The sequence below is a fragment of the Canis lupus genome, chromosome 12 (genome assembly GCF_003254725.2).
Source record: "Canis lupus dingo isolate Sandy chromosome 12, ASM325472v2, whole genome shotgun sequence".
Classification (NCBI taxonomy): Eukaryota; Metazoa; Chordata; class Mammalia; order Carnivora; family Canidae; genus Canis; species Canis lupus.
The window spans coordinates 63,252,001-63,275,011 of record NC_064254.1 but is presented as its reverse complement, the minus strand read 5'-3'; the positions used below and the strand labels follow the sequence as shown (position 1 = coordinate 63,275,011).

Here is a 23,011-nt window from a genome sequence, read left to right as displayed (position 1 = left end):
TCTTTTCCTCCCCATCTTCTGTGCCCCACCCTGACTTAGAATATAAAATTATGTTCCTTTTTTGTATTCCTGGTGCCTAGTAGAGTGCTTAGTACATAGTAGTTGCTTAGTAAATATTTTTGAATTCCATTGGTAATATCTAATTAATTTGATAGTGGGTATTATTAAAATGCTTTGATATTTCTGTTTTTAAGCTCTTCCTCAGTTCTCTACTCTCTAATTTCCTATTGCAAAATTTGCATTGTTGTTCTCTGATAGTTTATAGATAATAGGTTTTTTTATATTCCAATTATTAATAGAATGAGAGTGCCTAGGGATTGTGACAATTTATTTTACTTATTTGGCATCCTGTACCCCACTCCTATGCCCCTTCAGACTTAAGAAAATTCTCATAGTTCCTAAATATTTGTGGGTTGTGATTAAATTTTGAAACATTAACTTATATTTTCTCCTGTACTTCTGCACTCCTCATTTTCCCCCATTCAAGATGGCAGCTGGCTCCAAACATCACTGCCTCAGGGAAAGGTGGAGGCCAGGTATGAAGGAGAAATAGAGACCATCAGTCATTGTGGTTTTATTTTACAAAGGCCTAAACTCTTACTGAATGGAGAAAGTCTGTTATGGTAAATGAAGAATGGGATTCCCAGGTATAGACAAAACAACTGAACAAGTGGAGAAAGCAGATGATTGCCAGATCCCTTTTTCACTGTGCCTAGCTGGAAAAAAAAAAAAAAAAAAAAAAGATGAGGCATAGAATGTGGAGAGTACAGAGAGATTTCTGAGGATCAGGGAATAGAATGGATCCAGCTCCTGCCTAGAAGACAGCAATTCCAAGATGTATGGGTATCCCTCAAAGAGGAATAGTTGCAAGGTATACCTAGGCTGACTGGCCAGGGACAGTCTTACAAAAAGCCCCTCCACTCATGGTATCATGTTAGGTCCCTGGATTGTGTGGGATGTGTTCTTAGGGTAGATGAGGATCCTAGAAAGAATGAGAATAACAGGGCTAACAATCAGAAATTATGCTGCTTTAATCCTTAGGGAACATGCTGTTCTTGCACACCTGAGTATATGGGAGTTTATATCCGCTATATTTGTGTGTAGTTGATTAATTTGTTAATTATGTAAACTTGGTAGATTTATCATCACATCCTAGGAGGGAAAAAGTTTACCTCGTTATGTTAAAAGTGAATTATTATATAATTTTGGATCCTAGCTGTCGCTAATTAGCTGTGTAACATTGAGAAATTTATTTCGCTTTTTAAATGTTTCAAGTGCATCATATATTTTAAAAACAGCTAAAGTATATTATCTACCTTGTCGAGGGTGATATGAGGATAACTGAAATAGTATCTATAAAATGCTTAGCAAAGAAACTGCAATGAAAGCTATATTAACAGTATAGACTTTTTTAGGACCGAAAAGTTTAATATTCATGTAGGCCAATCAGTAATGATTTTACAATACTCAAATACTGACAATTAAAAAATCCTTTTCCTCCTGTGTATTTATTTCTCTTTCAATACATAATTAATATCTTCAAGGAAAATTCAGTAATATTTAAGAAGAGATGGACAAAAATAGTTCATTAATTAAAAAAAAAATTCAGGATGCCTGGGTGGCTCAGAGGTTGAGCATCTGCCTTTGGCTCAGGGTGTGATCCTGGAATGACAGGATCAGGTCCCACATCGGGCTTCCTGCATAGAACCTGCTTCTCTGCCTATATCTCTGCCTCTCTGTGTGTGTGTCTTTCATGAATAAATAAATAAAATCTTTAAATAAAATAAGTAAAAATCTTAAATAAAAAAATAAAATTAAAAAATCTCAACTAAAAAGATCAAATAGGAGGAAAGCTATGTATCAGATTTTTTGGACATTAAAAAAAGTGTAGATAAGATGAAAACACAAATAAGTTATGAGATACTCTATATTATAATTAAGACAGAACTGAGTTGTATATGCCCATATATTATATTTCCATGCCAGAAAAAATCACCTTTTTTCCAAGATGAATTTATAACCTATGTCAATGAAATCTAAGATTTTTCTGATAGATGGAATGCCATATATAATGATGAGAAATACACTAAAAGCAAGAGCAGTAAATGGCAATCTTCTGACTTACTGTATGTGTCACTGAGAAGAGTGATTATTTCTCACAAGCAGAGGTGAAGTCAGGAACTATTATCGTCCATACTTAAGTGGTTTTGCTCTTTTCTTCCACATCCACCAACTTGATTAAATAATGATTTGGCTCACATGAGCCTTGAGCTTGGTGGTTCCAAGTTCATTCCCAGTCAGGTTTGTAAATGTCTCTGATCTTCAACTTTGGAGAAGTGCAGAGATAAGCAAAGGCTCCACTCAGTCAACACCAGACAAGGTTACCCCGGAGGAAAAAGCAATCTCAAGTAGAGGCAGCAAGTCACCAGACAGAGAAGGGGACTAGAGTCAGAAGGCTCAAGTAACAGCTTCGAGTCTGTCTTTGACAGCCTGTTTCAGAGCCACAGTCTATTCCCACAGGTGGGAATCCTCCCTGACTCTGAGGAAACCTTTCCCCTCTGAGGCAAAATCCAGAGTTTGATGGACGATCCCAGGAGTTTCACGAGATAATCAAGGGAGACAATTCTCTGTTGATGTTCCATCAGGTGTCTAGTGAAAGCCAGTTAAAAAATATTAAGAGTCACATTTCTGTTCTAGCATTTTAATGAAGAAACACTGGGGGGTTTGTTTTCCAACACCTGTGATTGTCAACTGGCATTTTAATTGTACTGCTAGTGGGCCAGAGGTAGGAAGATATCTTTTTACCAGGAGGAGCAGAAAGTCTTAGAATGGCCTAACATCAAAAAAAAAAAAAAAAAAAAAAAAAAAAAAAAAAAAAAAGAATGGCCTAACATCAAAGAACTTCGGAAAAAGTGTGCGATATTGTGACCTATAAGAACTATATATTTGGTTATTCAGGTGACCAAAATATATTTCTTGTGTATATTCAATTTTCATCCACACATCCTAGCTTAGCTTCCTTTTGCCAATTTCTGAGCAATAAGAGCAAGGGAGCATCTTTTATTATAACATATGGACAAACTTGTCCTCAGTTTCTGAAAACGCTTCAGAACCACAAGGTGAAATGGGTGTCTTGTTGTTCCCAACAGCCCCCTTTCTACCACAACTGAGTTCATGTTAATGAAGTGACTTTTGGAGGGCACCTAAAGATGAGGACTGGTTGGTTGCAGGAGAACCAATCATGATTAGAGGGTTGAAACTTTCAGCCCCATCCCCATTGACTGTCAGAGAGGGGAGAAGGGCTGCAGGTTGAATGAACTCGCCAATGGCCAGTGATTTAATCAACATTGACCGTGTAACGAAGCCTCTATAAAAACCTGAAAGAGGAGGCGGTTCAGAGAGTTTCTGGGTTAATGAACACAAGAAGCTATGAAGAGAGTGACATGCTGAAGAGGGCATGGAAGCTCTGTGCCCTTTTCCCATACTTTCCCCCATGAATCTCTTCCATCAGGCTATTCCTGAGTTATATCCTTCTATTATAGAGCCCTGTAATTCAGTAAGTAAAATGTTTTCCTGAGTTCTGTGAGCTGCTCTTGCAAATTAATTGAACCCGAGGGGAAGGTTGTGGGAACTTCTGATATATAAGCCAATCGGTGAGATATACAGGTGACCATCTGGGCTTGTGATTAGCATCTGGTGCCAGAGAATTACTTGGTGTTGTGTTGAGACTCTCCCTATACACACAGGGGCACGCACATTGGAATTGGTGATCTGAACTCCTTTAAAATGGTTGTCTGGATGTCTTTTCAAATTCGCTTACATTTACCATCAGGCACAGTTCCTGAATTGAGTAACTGAGTTCAGAGCTAGGCATTAGGGTTCACAATGTTTAATGTCAGATATCTGCTCAGAACTGTAATCGAAATTCCTCTTCTAAGTTGATCTCAGGAGAAAACAGGAGGGGAAAGTGTATGTAGGGTATCAGAATTTTCTTTCCTGAGAGTTGCTTTGTGTCAAGCAGTAAGGTAGTTATTTTTAATATATTGTCTCATATGATCATTATAAAGTGCCAAGTGTTTGGACATATGCCCCATTTTCAGATGAAGAAACTGAAACTCAGAGAATTTAAATAACATGCTCAAATTTCCATAGCCCAGTAAATTGAAGAGAAGGAATATATAGCCAAATCTCTAATTTCCATAATTGTGCTCTTTCCTCCACAACTGCTACCTCTCATAGAACAAGGGAAGAACCTTATGTCATCACATGACAAAATAATTTTGGGTTTTTGCATCACTTCTCACTTTACTTCCTTTTATTAATATCTTATTAATAAAAAAATCTATCACTAAACCATTAAAATACTATGATTTGATAAGATAATGAGTTGCTTTGTTTGTAACCCTTGCCAATTCCCATTGATAAGCTATAAATGTTTAGAAGGTAAATTCTTAAGTTAACCTTAGAATTGATTTCTTAGAAAATACTTGCTCACAAAGATTTACAGTATCTCACCTGTTTTTTCCTGTTCCTTTCATTTGGTAGACCAGCCCCCCAAATACACTTAGGAAAGAACTCTTGGTATTATAGCTTTCCTTTTAGAATAAGACATTCTGATACATGGGAAAGTAGCTGCCTGAAATAGGTGCATGTTACAAAATATACAAAAAGATGTGTACCATGTTTATTAAGAACACTTCTAAATGAGTCATCTTCTATGTGTCAGTTAAATTTTTTTTCTATCTAAATTCTTTCACATACCTTACTAAGTTTAATCTTAGTTTATATATTTGTTTTCTATTGTGGAAAAAGTCTATTTTTTATTTTAAAGCAACCCATTGCTGATATAGATGATATGAATAGCTTGTCTTTTTTTTTTTAAAGATTTTATTATTTATGCATGAGGGACACAGAGAGAGAGAGAGAGAGAGAGGCAGAGACACAGGCAGAGGGAGAAGCAGGCTCCATGCAGGAAGCCTAATGTGGGACTCGATCCCGGGACTCCAGGATCATGCCCTGGGCCGAAGGCAGGAGCTAAACCACTGAGCCACCCAGGGATCCCCTTGTCTTTGTCTTTTATACAAATATTACTGAATAATATGCTCTTGATAAATATTAAGTTCATTCCCTATTACAGTGGTTGTGTAAATATATTAATATGGTTTGCAAATAATGATAATTGTCTTGAGAAAAAAAAAAAAGCAATCCCTAACATACAGGAGCTGGTCTGGTATTACTAGTCAGGCCTTCATGTTCTTCCATTAAATATATACTATTTCACAGAACATTAGCATCAGACAAGGCCATACTGTGACCATAATCAATCCAGACAAAAACAAGACCACTGTGTAATCATGTCTGAGGACAGACAAAACATGAACAATGTCCAAACCACAAAATACCAAATAGATCCCTGTTTTGACTAATATGTGTGATTGTTGATTTACCAGTTACAGATTTAGCCTTGTGCAGTCTCCCATACCTCTAGAAAAGATTTATTGACATATTTATCTCCATTTAATAACCACATCCTGTCCAGAGAGAAGTCCTACTTCTTTAAGCCCACCCCAAAGACTTGACACAAGCCAAGTTACTTATGTCCTTTCCAATACCTTGTTAGTGAGACACCCCATGATTCACCATTCACTTCATTCTCCAGCAAGGCCTCTCTCTCCCTGCAAGGAGTGATAAGCCCAAATTATTTAATAACAGGTGTGTTCCTGGTGGTCTTTATCTGGAGGGCATTGATAATTTCTTCATATCAACTTTTAAATTTTTTTTCATATCTTATTACATTGGCCAGATTCTAAAATAACAAAGGATAATAATAGTGACAGCAAACATTCCTGTTCAAAGGGACTAACATGTTTTACCATGGTATTAATACTTGCTTTCATTTTAAAGTGGGTTCCTTTATCAGATTAAGTAAGAATAACTATATTTTGAAAAAATGTTTATTTTGAAATTGACACAAATTTTAAATAATTTTTTGTCTATTAACTCTTCTTTTTTAAAAGTATTTTTATAGGAAATAATTTTGGTAGATTTTCCTCCTACAAATTTCTAGGATAAATCTTTTTTGGTTGTGGTTAATTGTTCTTTTAATGAATTTCAACTTCGATAAATTATGTAATTTATTTTGTTCATTTAACAGATGTTCTTTTAATACCTATTATATACGAAGTTCTATCTTAAGTCCTAGACATGTTGCAATTTAAGAATTCATAGGGAGGGATGGGATGGCTATAACGAAATATCCTTCTAATAGAACTGTTTTGTATCTTGACTGCTGTGGTGGTCACACAAATCTCTGTGTGATAAAATTGCAAGTAATACACAGAGAGACACACACACACAGATTAGCATACGTAAAACTGGTGAACTCTTCAGAGTTCTATTGGCAGGTTCTGTTGATGCCAATTTCCTGGTTATGATCTTATACTCTGGTTTTTTAAGTTGTTGCCATTGGAAGAAATCAAGAACTCTCTGTGCTGTGTCTTACAACTACATAGGACTCTACTATTATCATAAAATAAAAAGCTTTAAAAAATTATATAGTCCCTGACATCAAGTAGAATACAACCTAATAATAAACATAGATCATTAATAAAAAGAATTATATGATAACTACTGTAACAGAGAGAAAGTATTGAGTGCCATAAGTACACACAATATTGGGAGACTGTATTTAAGGGTCAACAAAGGCCTCCCTAAAGATGTAAATTAATTAATTAATTAATTAATTAATTTATTTATTTATTTTAGCTCTTGGATTTTAATGCCAGAACAATTGAAAAGCTCTTTAAGAAGATGCACCCAGTTAAAAAACCAAAACAAATTAGATATGGCAGGTGAACCACCAGCTAAAGCTCCTGTGAATTTCTGGGTGGAAGAAGCAGTGCTGACCGGAGGCAGCAGCTGAGTGAAGCTCAGGGTGTGGAGCTTGTGGAAAGGGGCCTAATGATTCTGCAGAGTCCATGAGATGACACAGGTTTCCTGGGACGTGGGGCTCTCCAGTGCTCACCTGCTTTCTCGCTGGTTGATAGGCAGACTTTTCCGTTGACATGCTAGCACACCACAGGGCCACTGATGGCTGCATCATGGGGTCTGGCACAGATGGTGGCCCAGATGCTTCCTTCACAACTCATGTTGTGTGGCCAGTGGGTGCTCACATCAGGCCTAGGCCTAAAACCTAACAACGCTCAAGATAAACACATAGCTAGCTCCCCAGACCTTCTAGGGGATGCTGTTCAGGATGCCCTCCTGGATTCTGAGGAAGGGAGGAAGCAGTGGGTGGCTTGGCAGCTTGGGTCTTGTCTTGGGGGTACCCAGACTCAGATCCCCAGATGACCTTGCCTGTGGGCTGCTGCCTTCAGACCCTATGTGAGCTCATGGGCCTCTTGTTCTGGCTTCATGGGCCCCACTTTCCTGCCTGCAATGTCTGTTTGGCAGCATGAGAGGTGCTCCCCATGTCTTTATTCCCTCAAGGCAATACACCATCCCTCTTGCCTCCACACATTCGTGGATCAGAAGTCACATGCACCTCACACTTGGCTGGTACATTTAGGACAGAGTTGCTGTTTCCTCTCTTATAAAGGTGCATACTGGAATCTGTGGGTCTCTATGCTGGACTTGCCACAGGAACGGGTTTGCCACAGCCCTTCTCCTATGTGGCCATTAACATCAGGGCCTCTTCCAAGAACAGAGGAGACAAGGGTCAAAAGTGAGGACAGGCGACAGACACTCTCAGGGAGCAGAGCTCAGGATGACTATGCTATTTACAAGAGAAGCAGCAGAATAACCTTCAGTCGAAAAGGTCTGAGGAGCACAGGTGGTGAGAATGTCATGTGTCCAAGAGCCTGACATCTCCCAGCCATGGAAGTACAGCTTCTTGGGCTCCCAAGTGAGGACCAGCATTTATATACATATGTAGGCTCTGTAATTAATTGTATAACTAGAACAATCATCAGATCAAGGTCTGTTTTATTAAAGATGTAAATTTAAAGTGAAGCCTGAGAATGAGTAGGAATTGGCCAAGCAAAAAAAAAAAAGGAGAAAGATAGAAGATTATCACCTTTCAGAGAGTGGAGTCTCAGCAGAGAATCATAAGGAAGGTTGACAGGAAATAATTGCTGAAGAAGAGTTTGAGAACAGGTCATACTGGACCTTGGGAGTTTAGTAACTTTCTTAAGAGAATAATGAGGAGCCACTAAAAAGCTTTAAGCAAAGCAGTAATAATTTCAGGTTTGTATTTTTAAACTATTACTTTGATTTTCAGGTAGAGAACAGCTTGGTTGGAAGGATACCTGCAAATATGCATAAAAAAGGAAGCTGTCGGAGAGTCCAAGTTAGTGATGGGGTCCTTGGAATTGGGTGGAGGTGGGATCCCTGGGTGGCTCGGCGGTTTAGCCCCTGCCTTCCACCTAGGGTTTGATCATGGAGTCCAAGGATCCAGTCCCACATCAGACTCTCTGCATGGAGTCCGCCTCTGCCTCTCTCTGTGTCTCTAATGAATAAATTAAAAAAAAAAAAAAAAGGAATTAGGTGGAGGTGTTGAAGATGAAATTTAGTGAAAAGATTCATGAGTTACTGGATAGATTTGGTCATGACTTAAATATGAGCTATTGATGGTTAGATTATACCCAGATTTTGTCATGGGCAATAAAGTAGATGGAGAAGCCATATTCTCAGGTGGGAAGGATTAGAGAAAGTACAGATCTGAAGTGGGCAAGAGAATGGCTTGGTTCAATTTTACATCTAATATAAGATGCCAGCAAGACTTCCAAATGGAGATTTCAAGTAGGCAACTAGGTATCTCCCACTGGAGTACAGAAATAGAGATATGGACCAGAGATAAAGTTTTAAGTCTTTGGTTATACAGATGATATTTAAAGTCAAGGCGGGGTAGTTACAGTCATTAAAAGAGAATGGGAAGAGAAAGGAATGAGGCCCAGAGGAAATTCCTGATGAACTTGAACATTTAAAAGTCCGGGAGACTTAGAAGGAGCAGTCAAGAAGGATTCGAAATCCAAGAATCATCTTAGGGAAGCAGAAGGAAGAGAGTATTTCAAGAAAGAAATAGCAAGTCATGTCAGATGAGGCATAAAAATGACCGTTGGATTTAGGAACATGAGGATCACTTGTAACTCGGGTGAAGAAGAGAAGAATGCAAATGGAGGTAGGCTTGATAATTTGGAGGAAGATGAAAATGGTAGCCAGGTCATATCAACTTTCCCTACAAATGTATAGACACTAGAACAGGAAATTTAAAGAGAATGAGGAAGGTGTAAAATAATTGTCACAAGAGAGAAGGACTAGAGTAAATAGTGAGTAGGCTAGAAAAACATTTCAACTATCGAGATAGATTTTTTTTTAAGTTTATATAAGTGGAAATTATCCAAATATTCCCTTGGATAAGAAGACCCAGTATTGCGAAAATATTAATTTTCTTCATATCTATCATTATATTTGATGTGGTAATCATAATTCTTATTAAAATGATTATGATAGCTCACACTTACCATGGGCTTACTATGTGTCAGGCATTGGGTTAAATGCTCATAAAACCCTAATCAAAGTCACAAGTTCAGGGAAATTTGCAAAATGACTGTAAAGTTTGTCTGAAAAATAAACATGCAAGAGTAGCAAAGAAAATTCTGGGAAAGAAAATAGCAAGTGTGGATTAACCAACTGTAATTGTGGTTTGCAACAATAGAAAGCTCAATGGAAAGAACTCAGAAATAATCACAAGTTTAGGCAGGGTGACTTCAATAACGCTGGGTTTTCCAGACAGTGGGGAAAAAAACAGGTTTACAATGAAAAAAATGGGGATGCCTAGATAGCCATTTGGAAAATGATAAAGCTAGATCTCTGCATGATTCTTTATCCCCAAATTAGATAGATAAAAAATGTGAATGTAAAAACTTAAATTATAAAAGAATTAAACATAATTTTAAATATTTTTATAATATTGTGTTCAACTTTTTGAAATATAGAATAATATTCATCTTTGTGGCAAACACACACATATATACACACACAGTGCTAAAAGACCATTTTTAAAAAATATTTTATTTATTTATTCATGATAGACAAAGAAAGAGAGGCAGAGACATAGGCAGAGGGAGAAGCAAGCTCCATGCTGGACTCGATCCCAGGACCCCGGGATCACGACCTGAGCCAAAGGCAGATGTTCAAACACTGAGCCACCCACGTGCCCCAAGACAATTGTTAAAGAGGGAAAATACTGTCAATTTTTAGGATGAAAGATTGAGCTCTCGTAGATCAATTAAGAATGTAAAGACCCCAATTTTAATAAGAAGGGCAAGGGCGATAGCTCAGAGCAAAAGAAATGATTAATAAACATGTGAAATGATGGTTGTTCTGTCAAAAATTTTAAAACACAAAAATTAAAACAAAGTGGTATTTTTTTAATCAGGTTAATCAATCGAATTAACATTATTTATGAGTACTGATAATGTGCCATGTGTTTTTGGTGTTTTCTTATCTATTTTCTATAATATTCCTGTGAGCATATTTTTCATAATAACCTGCCAACTTTTTAATAATATGATCAGTAGGTTGAGTGGACACAAATGCCTCTAAAGAACTTGATAATGCTTGAAAGGTAGAGATTTTGCCTAAGTCAAACTCAGTAGTCTTGTTGATATGCTTAATTTGGTTGTGCATTCTGTGAAAAAGAATGTGTTCATCGTTAAAAGTAGTTTTTTTAATGCACTCACAAAGCTAATTATTCCCCTCTCGTTTGATTATATTTTATTGAATTGACAATATTTCTGAGCACGTAAAGTTAACATTGGAACGTTAATGGCAAACCAAATTAAAATCACAGCCCCCTGATACTTCTATCAGCCAGAGGGGAGAAGAGCAGTTGGTGGAGAGCTAGTCTTTATTCATCTCTTCATTCTTTCAGTCAACAAACATTTATTGACTATCTACTGTGTGCTGGGCACAAAGCTAGGCACTGGGGATATTATAATAACCAGGAGAAAGAGGATCAGACTGTATCATCCCATTGGCATGGGAAAGAAAGGAAAAAGGGAAGGAAACCTGAAGTGAAACTCTATTATAAGAACTTGAACTTTTATCAATTAGTGAAATCTTCCCTTGTCTCCATTCTTTCAATCCAGAAACAGTGTAGGCTGCCCAAAGTGACACGTTACTTCTGTGACTACACTAGGTACTCTCATTTGTGGGTGATTGAGACACCTTAAACTATCTTTCCAAATAAAAGGAAAGACATCTTTCCTAAAGACCTAAATCCAGCTAGGTCATAGGCTTCCTCCAGATTAATAAGGTTAAAGTTTTTGGCAAATTAGGAGAGATTTTTCAGATCTAAATGAATCATTAGGAATGAGTAAATCACAGACATAACAAATGTTCTATAATTAAGAAGATAAAGATGTATGTTAAGAAGTATCATAAATCTCAGAATAACCCAAAATGTTGTCCATTTGTCTTTGTCAACAAATACTGGAAAGAACCCAAAGAAACAGTCAAACGTGTTACTCCAAATAGTCTATACTTTTCTTAAAAAACCATTAAGCTAGTATATACTTTCTTAGGAAAAAAACCTTATATACTAAAGAATTAAAACAGTTTCACAAGTTACTTTATATGGTTCCTAAATTATATTAGATTGAACCATATAAAATTGCCAGAACATTTTTTTACCTACAAAATTTGCAATTTCACGTGGTTTTTCTCTAATAGAATGACATCATTTCAATTTCTAAGAAGAAATCTTTGCATAATGAATAATTTATGGAGCTCTCCCTATGAGCCATACTGTGCTAAGCCCTGACATCAATCCAAGGCTTTCCCTGAGGCCCATGGACTCCCCCAAAAAAGTGTGCGACTTGAATTAAGGAGGGTCTTTGAACGTATGTAAAAAAAATTATATATTTATTTTTGCTAACCTTTAACTGGAACTTTGCATTTCTTTCAAATATAGACATGAGCTGTAAACTTTGGTAGCATTACCAGTACCCTTGTTTTTGTCACCAGTGGAAATCAGATATTTTCATATTATACAACAGTTGTCCCAAGCTATCTCAAAATAACATTTCTAGTTATCACAAACTTGAAATTTCCTGTTGATTTTAAACCTAAAATTATTTGATGCATTTATTACTAGTCACAAATTTGTTTTTTAAGATATTTGGATAACTGAATTTTGATTAGTTTGTTTTACAGTGTTATATCTTTTGTGTCTTTAAAATATCTTATTCTGACGGGATCCCTGGATGGCTCAGCGGTTGGGCATCTGCCTTTGGCCTAGGGTGTGGTCCTGGAGACCCAGGATCGAGTCCCACATCAGGCTTCTTGCGTGGAGCCTGCTTCTTTCTCTGCCTGTGTCTCTGCCTCTCTCTCTCTCTCTCTCTCTCTCTGTGTGTGTGTCTCTCATGAATAAATAAATAAAATATTTAAAATAATAATAATAAAATAAAATATCTTATTCTGAGAAAAAATTCCAAGCGTCTCCTCTAGACTGTCAAATGGGTTCCTGGGCACAAAATGGTAAGAGCCCCTAATACCATTTGATCCCTGTAGCCACCCTATGTAGTAGGTAGTATTGCCACCCCCAATATAGGTTGGGTCACTTGCTAAAGGTACACAACTAACAGCACAACCAGGATTCACAATGAGTCTGGGTCCAAAGCCCGTGCTCTTACCCAGGACCTACACAGCCTTTGAAGTTTTCAGTGACCAACGGAGATCGTAGTAGTCAACATACTGATGATCATAAGCAACACTTAATAAATGTTGTCTATGGCAATTCTAAGCTTACAAAATGGATAAGAAGAACTTACATAGTAAGGAGAATGGGCCCGGGGCACCAGCCAGGGCTATGAGGTGGTGAAAGCCTCAGAGATCCAGAGAGGGAGCTGTCAGAGAAGTAAGAAGAGCCCCGGATGGACAACCTGGCACACAGAGGTGTCACAAGGTCGTAGCCGGTAAAATTTACTTTTTTAGTCAAGTGGTGACTTACGCCTTCTCTCCCTACTTCTCTTTTTATTTCTCTTTTTCCATTCTGTCTCCATTCAGTTTCTAATTTATTTATCTACCCCATTCCTCCATGTGCTAGCCAGTTTTCAGCTTGAAATAGAGGGTTATTTCATGTTTCAGCTTGAAATATGCCAGGTTATTGCAGAAGAAATTAAGGCTATTCTATGTATCCACTATTTGAGCTTTCATTGTTTTTTTTTAATCGAGATATAACTGTCATAGAACATTATATTAGTTTTAGGTGTAGAATGTAATGATTTGATATTTGGGTATATGGCAAAATGGTCACCACGGCAAAATCTAGTTAACATCTGTTGCCATAGTTGCAGAATTTTCTTGTGATGAGAACTTTTAAGGTATACTCTTTTTTTTTATTTTTAAAGATTTTATTTATTTATTCATGAGAGACACAGAGACATAGGCAGAGGGAGAAGCAGGTTCCCTTGAGGTGAGCCGGATGTGGGACTTGATCCCAGGACCCCAGGATCACGACCTGAGCCAAAGGCAGATGCTCAACCATTGAACCACTCAGCTGTCCCAAGATCTACTCATTAAGCAAATCTCAAATATACAATATGATATTATTAACTATAGTTACCATGATGTATATTACATACCTGTGTCTTTTATATATATTTATTTATTGAAGAATAATTAACATACAGTGTTATATTAGTTTCAAATGTGTAACATAATGATTCAACAATTCTATACATTTCTTAGTGTTCATCATGATGAGTGTACTCTTAATCCCCTCTATTTATTTCACCTGTCCCCCTACCTATCTTACCTCTGGCAACCACCAATTTGTTCTCTGTATTTACAAGTCTGGTGTTCTGTTGTTGTTGTTGATCTCTTTTTTTTTTTTCTTTCTTTGTTTTGTTTCTTAAATTCTATATATGGGTGAAATTATGCAGTATTTGTCCTCTATGACAACTTATTTTAATTAGCATTGCACCTTCTAGGTCCATCCATGACTTATTTATTTTACAACTAGAAGTTGGTACCTTTTGAACCCCTTCACCTATTTTGCCCATCCTCTACCCCCTACCACTGGCAACCACCAATCTGTTCTCAGGATCTAGGAACTCAGTTGTTGTTTTAAGATTCATATGAGATCATTCAGTATTTGTCTTTTTCTGTCTAACTTACTTCACTCAAGATCCATCCATGCTGCAAATGGCAAGATTTCTTTCATTTTTATGACTGAATAATATTCCACTGTGTGTCCACATACATTTTCTTTATCCATTCATTTATTGATGGACACTTAGGTTGTTTCCATAGCACGGCTTTTGTAAATAATGCTGCAATGAACATGGGGTGCAGATACCTTTTCAAGTTAGTGTTTTCATTTCCTTTGGATAAATATTCAGAAGTGGAATTGCAGGATCAGATGCTAATTCTGTTTTTAATTTTTTGAGGAACCTTCATAATGTTTTCCACAGTGACTGCACCATTTTGCATTTCTACCAACAGTGATGAGGGTTCTCTTTTCTCTACATCCACAGCAACACTAGTTATTTCTTGTCTTTTTGATAATAACCATCCTAACAGATGCGAGGTGATATTTTACTGTGGTTTCGATTTGTGTTTCCCTGATGGTGAGTGATGCTAAACATCTTTTTGTGTGTCTGTTGACCATCTGGATGTCTTCTTTGGAGAAAAGGATTTAGGTCCTTTGCCCATTTTTTAACTTGATTTTTTTTATATTGAGGTGTGTGAGTTCTTTATATATTTTGGATATTAATCCCCTATCAGTTATACCATTTGCACATATCCTCTTCCATCCGGTAGGTTTTAGTTTCATTGATGGTTTCCTTTGCTGTGGAAAAAGCTTTTTAGTTTGATGTAGTCCCATCTGTTTATTTTTGCTTTCATTGCCCTTGCCCGAGGAGACAGATCCAAAATACATTACTCAGACCAATATCCAAGAGCTACTGCCTATGTTTTCTTCTAGGATTCTTATGGTTTCCAGTCTTACATTTAAGTCTTCAATCCATTTTGAGTTTATATTTGTATATGATGTAAGAAAGTGATCCGGTTTCATTCTTTGCATGTACCTGCCCAGTATCCCAACACCATTTATGGAAGAGACTATTTTTTCCTTATTGAAGGTTCTTGCCTCCTTTGTTGAACATTAGTTGGCTATATCAGCATGGTTTTATTTCTAGACTCTTGGTTTTGTTCCATTTATCTATGTATCTGTTTTTGTGCCACTGCCATACTGTTTTGATTAAAATAGCTCTGTAGTATAATTTGAAATCAGGGAGTGTGATACCTCCATCTTTATTCTTCATCAAGATTGCTTTGGCTATTCAGGGCTTTGTGGCTCCACACAAGCCTTAGGATTCATTGTTCTGGTTCTGTGAAAAGTGCCATTGGTATTTTGAGAGGGATTGCATTGAATATATAGATTGCTTTGAGTAGTATGTACATTTTAACAATATTAAATATTCCAGTCTATAAGCAGAGTATATTCTCTGCCTATTTTTAAATTAGATTGTTTTTACACATGATGGAAAGAAATGATAGATTTAGAGTAAGGCAGTTTTCCCACCTAACCAGGAAAGTACTAAGGCTTCCACACATACCATTTCTTCAATTGTTAGAAATTCAACTATTATTTAAGTCATGAGCCAGATACTAGAGATCCCCAAGTGCCTTTTAGTCTTACCAGGATAAATTGATATTGACAAATATCACTCTCCTAAACTCTGCTCTTCATTTGTGTAACAGTAGATGTAGATATGATCCCATCTTTACTTTCCTTAAAGAATAGTAAGGATCCCCTGGAAACATTATGGCTGGGGAATCGTCCACTAGGCTAACATGTTGGTGAGCTCCCACCATAGCTCCCCCTTTTGTTGATTCACTGCTCTCAGGCTCCCAAGAGTATAGTGGTTTATAGACCATGGCTCTGCATTCAGATGACCTGTGTTTGAATTTCCACCTCCACACTCCTAGAGAGATGGTCTTAGATAAATTAGTTAACCTGTCTGTACCTTAGTTTCCTCAAACTGTAAATGATGTTGATACTATTATTCTCTTAATAGGGATGTTTTGGATATTAAAAGACATGTTTGCAAAATAGTTGGCCTATAGCTTCATAAATATTAGCCATCTTTATCATGACTAATGCTAATACCACAACTTTTTCTATGTGTCTTCTTTCCCTCTTCCGTCTTCATGCCCTGAAAGAATATCACTTTGGTGAGGAAAGGGAGGGTTCAGGGATCGATGTAGCAGGGAAATTTCTCCTGTTGATTGTAAGTCTGTTGTAGTAGAGGAGCTAATGAAGCTAACTTCTCAAGCTACTTGGAGAGACAGAAAAGCACGGCTAAGAAGGGCTGACTCTTTCAGCAGCGGAAAGATGTTCTTTCACAGAGTCCCCTTCCAAGGCAGTATGAGACTTTTGTTCCTAAGGCATTGTAGGTTTTCACAATTATGCTAACATAAATAATTAACCCATTTTAAAGTTATGGATATGTGAGCTTTATTCTCCTGCTGTTCTTGAGGCTTATATTCCAGGATCAGTATATAGCTGAAACCATATAATAGTTATGACATCCTGATAATTCAAGCCCCTTTGGACTCGAGGTGGAGAGACTGGAAAATCGGTGTGCATTGAGCACTTACTATGTATCAAGTGCTATGTGTAGGGATTTTTAAAAATATATTATCTCACTGATATAACAGCTCTATGATATAGGAATTGTGGCTCCAGTTTAATCGATGAGAAAATGGAATTTAACAAAATTGAGTAATTTGTCAAAAAGAAAGCAACAACCAGAAAGGGGCAGTGTTGGGATTTGAATGCTGGTCAGTGTGACTACAGGGCCCACGTTTGGTCACATACACCACCCTGGTTACCTGTTGGGTTAAATGTGCTGCTAAGGTGGCTGTAGGATATCAGCTTCACGTGTGAAAACTGCCTCGCCTGCCCCCAGGGCACAAAGTAGCTGATATTCACTCTCTCTCATTTCACAAACATGCATGGGGTTAAAATCATTATTAAATTTAAACTTATTAATAATACCATAATCTTTGCTCAAACTGTGGCCACATAACAAGATGCTATGTCAAAGGTTAAGCAAAAATTAGAAAGTGAGTGATTTAACTAAAAAGAACATGCTGACTCTTAGATTTCTCTGGATAAGAATAAAGTGGTTCCCGTAGACTCAGAACTTGGCATTTGTCAAAGTCCACAGGGGGGACGGTGTTATCTTTTTCTGTGGAGTTCCAGGTTTGCCAGACAAGGCTTATTGCAGAAAAAGAAAGCCAAGAGGTTATCTCCAACAAACATTAAGAGACTCTCAATAGTCAGGGAATGGTGCTTTGGATGAGATTCTCAAAGATCTTATCATTTGGCTAATGGTTTTAAAAGTGAACTTTTTCCTTCAATTCGGCATTCGTGAATCATACCATAAATGAGTGCCCTGGACTGTAGTCAGCATGGGTATTAACCATTTCATAGCTCTGTGTCTATGTTTATTCATGAATCATCTCTTCTCAGAAACTAATTTTCCATGTTATGTACTCCCTGCTGACTATAAAATAAAATTCAGCTGAGCTTTGAAAACTTTTTTGAGTTCATCCAATAAAGCTAATCCCATAAAGTCAAGCACAGTTGAAAATGCATGGCCTACAGTATTTATCTTCATTGCTGATACATAGTGTTTTCTAATCTAAATTCTCTAGCTGAAGATATTTTGCTCCTGAGAAAGTAAGTTCTATAATGACATTTATTCCTTTTTCATCCAATCAATAGCCTGTTGTTTTCCAGCAGTGCCAAAGAGGGTTTGTCATTTGGGGTGGTAGGGATGCAGATCAGTGAGGGTACCCACAGGCTAGCTCCTGCAATGACCACCATATTGACAAATAGCCTTCAAAGAAAGCTTGACTAGCAAACGAAGTTGCCACAGAGCAGTTCAGCTGTGGAGTTGAAAACCCTGGCACCTTTCTCCTGGGAAGTGAGGATGAGTATATAGTAGTAAATCATTACTTTGATGAAAAAGCAACCAAACATCCAAAATAAAAATCTTCCAAACATGGGTAACCAGAGAAGGGCCAACTCACTCACCTCTCTGGGGTCTGTTTGTCTTCTGTAAATTAACTGGAACAACACATTTCTAAGAGGGCCCCATCTCACAGAGTATTGGTGTCGATTCTATCAGGGTTATGGGCTGACCTCAGAGTAATCTAATCGCATAGCAATTTGGAGACTTTACAAGCAGATAAAATGGGAAAAGATAATGGTTAAAGATTTGAGAGAAGTTAGAATCCACATCTCTCGGTACCTTCTTTGGGGGCCTGTTCATTCTTTCCCCTCCAGCTGGGATTTGGAATGGCACAAGAATCATTTTATAAATAAAGAGCTGGGGAGAAGGTCAACTTAACAAGTGAGTATCACACAGCTGACCTTTCTGTCACTTATAAAAGCCAATATCATCTATTATTTCATTCACGTCTATAAACTTGATATTTGTCAATGCCTTTTATCTACAAGACTGTGTGCACAGAAAAAAGGCTTATCAAATCAGGGTTTCAAAGAGAGAGAACTTACCCAATTTTGTCTCATAAAAGGCAGAGATAACACAATTTCTTTGTATATAATCATTCTATCTACTTTCCATTTTTTTACATGATTTTTTGACATAGTGCAGATCAGAGAACACAAATAAAGAACAACAACAACAAAAAAACCCCACATCATTCCCCAAGGGAACTTTAAAGCAAGAAGAGATCATAGTCTCCAACTCAGTCATGTGATGAGCAACATATTGACCAGCTGCTCAACCATTATTTCAAAGTCTTCACCCAGTTTTGAAATCCTAAAGGGCCGCATCTGTCCTTGGCCCAAGCATACCATTCACATTAGTATGAGTGGGATATATTCTGACAGGCAAAGGGCAGTTTGTAGCCTCAATTCTGCAAGGAAAAAAAACATAATTCACATTGACATTATCTTAGGTCCTGGCTTCTCATAAGCTAACTTATCTTATCTAACACGCACCTTGACAAATTTTGTTTCTACCTTCTGACTACACGATGCTTTGTCTAAGACTCCAAGATGATAAGGGCTTTCATTTGCATTAGCTTTTTTTTAACCCTTTCCCATAAATCCAGATGGAATATGATCAGAAAATGGTTGAGCAGAATCTGGGAATATTTATGGAATAATGGTGTCGGGCAAAGACAACCCATCTTAAGCGAATGACTACCTGCCCTCAAAGGTATCAGCTGGATCCACATTCACCTCCTCATAGCCTAGGGGTGGTTAACTTGCACCAGCACTTCCCTAAATTTCCTGTTCAAGGGTATCCCACCCATTGACTTGAAGCTGATGCTGTGGGGAAAGGAGTAGTACGTGGCAAAGGGGAGAGGTTCTTTTGGGAAGATTATCCTTACACATGACGAGAAAGAGAAGGAAAGGAAAGAGCCATAGAGCCCAGGATATATGGTAACTCACTGGTGTAGGAAGTTAGTCTGTTTCCAGAAGATGGAAGGAAGGCACAGCAGAGAAGAAAGGGGGACAATCCCTGGCACATACTCCTCTGATGGCAGCTCCCAGAGAGGAAGGGCGGAGCTAAACCAAGACGTCAGAGCCGTTGAAGTCGCCCAGCATGCCACCAGCACACAATGGTCTCCAGTTTGTAGAGAGTGGTAATAGCCGTGCCCAGTAACTGTCAGACCCTCTAGAGTTCATGTGAGTTTTCACAACGCTGTTGGGATGCCCCATACACAAGATAAGGTATACGTGAGGAGCTGTTGGTTTCCATCTTCTGGATGAAAATCCTGAGACAGAGAAAGAATTAGTAACTTGCTCACAATCACGTGGCTAGTGGCAAAAGCGTGTCTCGGACTCCTCTCTTGGATTCCACACCCTGAGTTCTCCTCACAGGATCACGGTTACTGCAGCAACCTATTTTATGGTCTATGCCAGGGCACGGCATTGGCACGTAGGGGATTCAAGTGGAACTGTGAACCTAGCACCTACGACGAGGGGAGGAGGCCTGACGTTGGCTGAGATTTCCAGTCTTCTAGTGGCTTGAGCGTGATGCCCCCATCCTAGGCCCCTCAGAGACAAACTAGTGGAGACAAGCTCCTCACAGGACCCATACCACGTATCTGCCAAACAACAAGACTGGAGGACTGGATATTGAGCTAGGGCGCGTCAAAACGTGGAGGCAGGGGGTGCATGTGTGTGTGCAAGAGAGACAGACAGACTAAGGAGAACTAGGAGCGGACAGTGCAGCTTAGATGTTGTCTGCTCCCTCGTTTCTTCAACGTGTTCAAAGACCAGAGCAGGAAAAAGAGACTCTGGAATGGCTCGTTCTTGACATTCAGATTTTCCCTCATGACCAACAGACCTGCTCTCCGTGGGCCCCCGTCTGGGTTGTGCTAAAGCCTTGTCTCCTCTCCTTCCACAGATTTCTCGCAGCCCAAGCAGAGACCAAGCAGAGTGGTGAGGCCTAGTGACTGCAGGGGTGTCACTCCTTCTCCTCTGTCTGTGCTGGGGGCACAGGCCCCGAGGGCCCAGCTGAGGCGGAGGCTGTGGCCTCCCCACAGGCCCAAGAGGGGAGCAACTGTGGCGCAAGGCACGCGTCGGCTGACTTGTAAAATTTCCTGACAGCACACTTATTGCCTGTTGTAAAAGCCTCGGCGTGTACTCGGGGAGGCCTCCTCCGGCCACAGCAACACTCCGCGGGCCCAAAGTTCTTTTCAGCCAAATCAGTGGCATCCGTGGTAAAGTGAATTCGCTTCTCAGGGAAACTCGAAGGAAATGCCAGTAAAATCCAATGCACATTAAAAAAAAAAAAATCCCATCAAAGATTCTTATTGCTTTAAAAAAAAATAGATAATGTTGTTCCCTGTTATCAGAATTACTTCCCCAAGGGCTCTCTGTAAATGATTTCTCTAGCAACAGGGACTGGTCTGGATTTTCCAGATGCTTCAGGGAAAGATCCGTATGTGCTGCCTCCATTTTTCTCACTTTTCATTTGTGCTTTAAACCAGCACATTCTTTTTTTGTTTTGTTTTGCTTTTAAGATTTTATTTATTCATGAGACACACACAGAGAGGCGGGGGGGGGGGGTGGCAGAGTCACAGGCAGAGGGAGAAGCAGGCCCCACGCAGGGAGCCCGATGTGGGACTCGATCCCAGGCCCCTAGGGTCATACCCTGAGCCAAAAGCAGATGTTCAACCCCTGAGCCAGCCAGGTGCCCCCAAACCAGCACATTCTTATTCTTCACCTGTCCTCCCTTCCGCTCCACTGAATTGGTTTCTCCAAGATCACCAGGAACCTTCCCTTACTGAGGACAGCATCCTCTCCTTAGTTCACCTTTTAAGCTTGCTTCTCCCCTTGGCACTGCAAGCCCCTACGTTCTAAAACTCTTCTTCAGTCTTCCCAGCGTGCTTTCCTGACATCCCTTCATTCTCCAAGTTTGTAAGTCAATGATGCTTTACCTTCAGGTTCAGGTTCACGGATCCTTGAGAACCTGACGGAGTTATGGTCCCTTTTCCCACATGAGTGCACACGTTCCAACACACCCCCAAAGTTGGCAGCAATGAGGTACCACCCGCACCTAATGTATCACAGCAACAACACTACCCAGTGCTGGCAGGAATGCGGAGGATTAGAATTCCCACTCACTGCAGATGGGAACGCAAAATAGCATAGCCAATTTGGAAACAGTCTGGCAGTTTCTTATAAAGTTAAATATACACCTGCTGTGTACCAACCCAGCAATCCCACTCTTAACTATTTACCCAAGAGAAATGCAAATGTATGTTTCCGCGAAAATCTGTATGCAAATGTTTATGGTGGTTTTTTTTTTTCATAATCAACAAAAACTGGAACTGGCCCAAGCTTACAACCCAACTGGTGAATGTATAAACAAACCGTAGTATATCCGTACAATGGAATACTGCTTATCTTTTTTTTTTTTTTTTTGGAAAACTGCTTATCAATCTTATCAATAAAAAATACCTATCCTACTCATCATAACTTGGATGAATCTCAAGTATGTTACGCTTAGTAAAGGAAGCCAAACTCAAATGGCTATATGTTATAGGAGTCTGTCTATAGCTCATTCTGGAAAAGCAAAAATACAGGATTAGAAAACCAAGTGGCTGTTGCCCAGGAACATGGGTGTGGTGAGAGATTAACTACTAAGGGGAACGCAGGAATTGGGATAGGAATGGAAATGCTCTGGATCTTGATTCTGGTGGTGATTAGACAACTGTACGTATTTGTCAAAACTGATAGTATAAACCAAATTTGGGGGGTGAACTTTACTACGTAAATTTATACTTCCATAAACCTGACCTTAAAAAACACACATACTTTTTTTTTTTCCTCTGGATTTCAGGAATATTGTGGTTCAGGCATGCCAGGGTAAATTTTCTACCACAAAACCCTTCTTTTTTCCCCTTTCTTTCTTCTCACTTGGTACTTTCTTTCTGGCCTCTCATCCCCTCTTGTGGCTACAAGCACAGTCTCCACATTGGTGAGTCTAAACTTTGTATCTCCTGAGCTCTGATTCAAAATATTTGCTGGTGATTAGAATCATCATGTCCTAAACCTACAATTCTTCTGGAGATTTTCCTTCCAGATCTGCACCTTCTCCTGTGTTTCCTACGTACTTCTCTAAACCTCCCTGCTCGCAGGCCATTTTTGTTGGACTCATTTTTCTAAAGAATACTCGCACAGAATAAAGATGATTGATAAAATTCATGTACATAATTTACATTTTCTTAAAATGATATCACATAGCAAATAAAAAACCATGACCAGTTAAGAGAGAGACTTGACTTATCTTTTTTTATGCTCATATCCCATCAGTCACTAAATCCTGTTAATTCTACTTTTTAACTGTCTCTTAAACAACTCTCTCTCTTCCCTTCTCTTTCTTAAACTACTTCCCAAATCCATGCTGTTATAATCTCTTTCTTTCACCTTCGTAATAGCTCCCTCTAC

At 38.7% G+C, this 23,011-nt stretch overlaps 1 pseudogene; it reads right to left on the bottom strand.

Annotated features, from left to right (window-relative positions):
- LOC112658332 (40S ribosomal protein SA-like) overlaps window positions 1-22,706 on the bottom strand; it is a 146,776-nt pseudogene extending 124,070 nt beyond the window's left edge.
- Window positions 22,707-23,011: the final 305 nt, after the last annotated feature.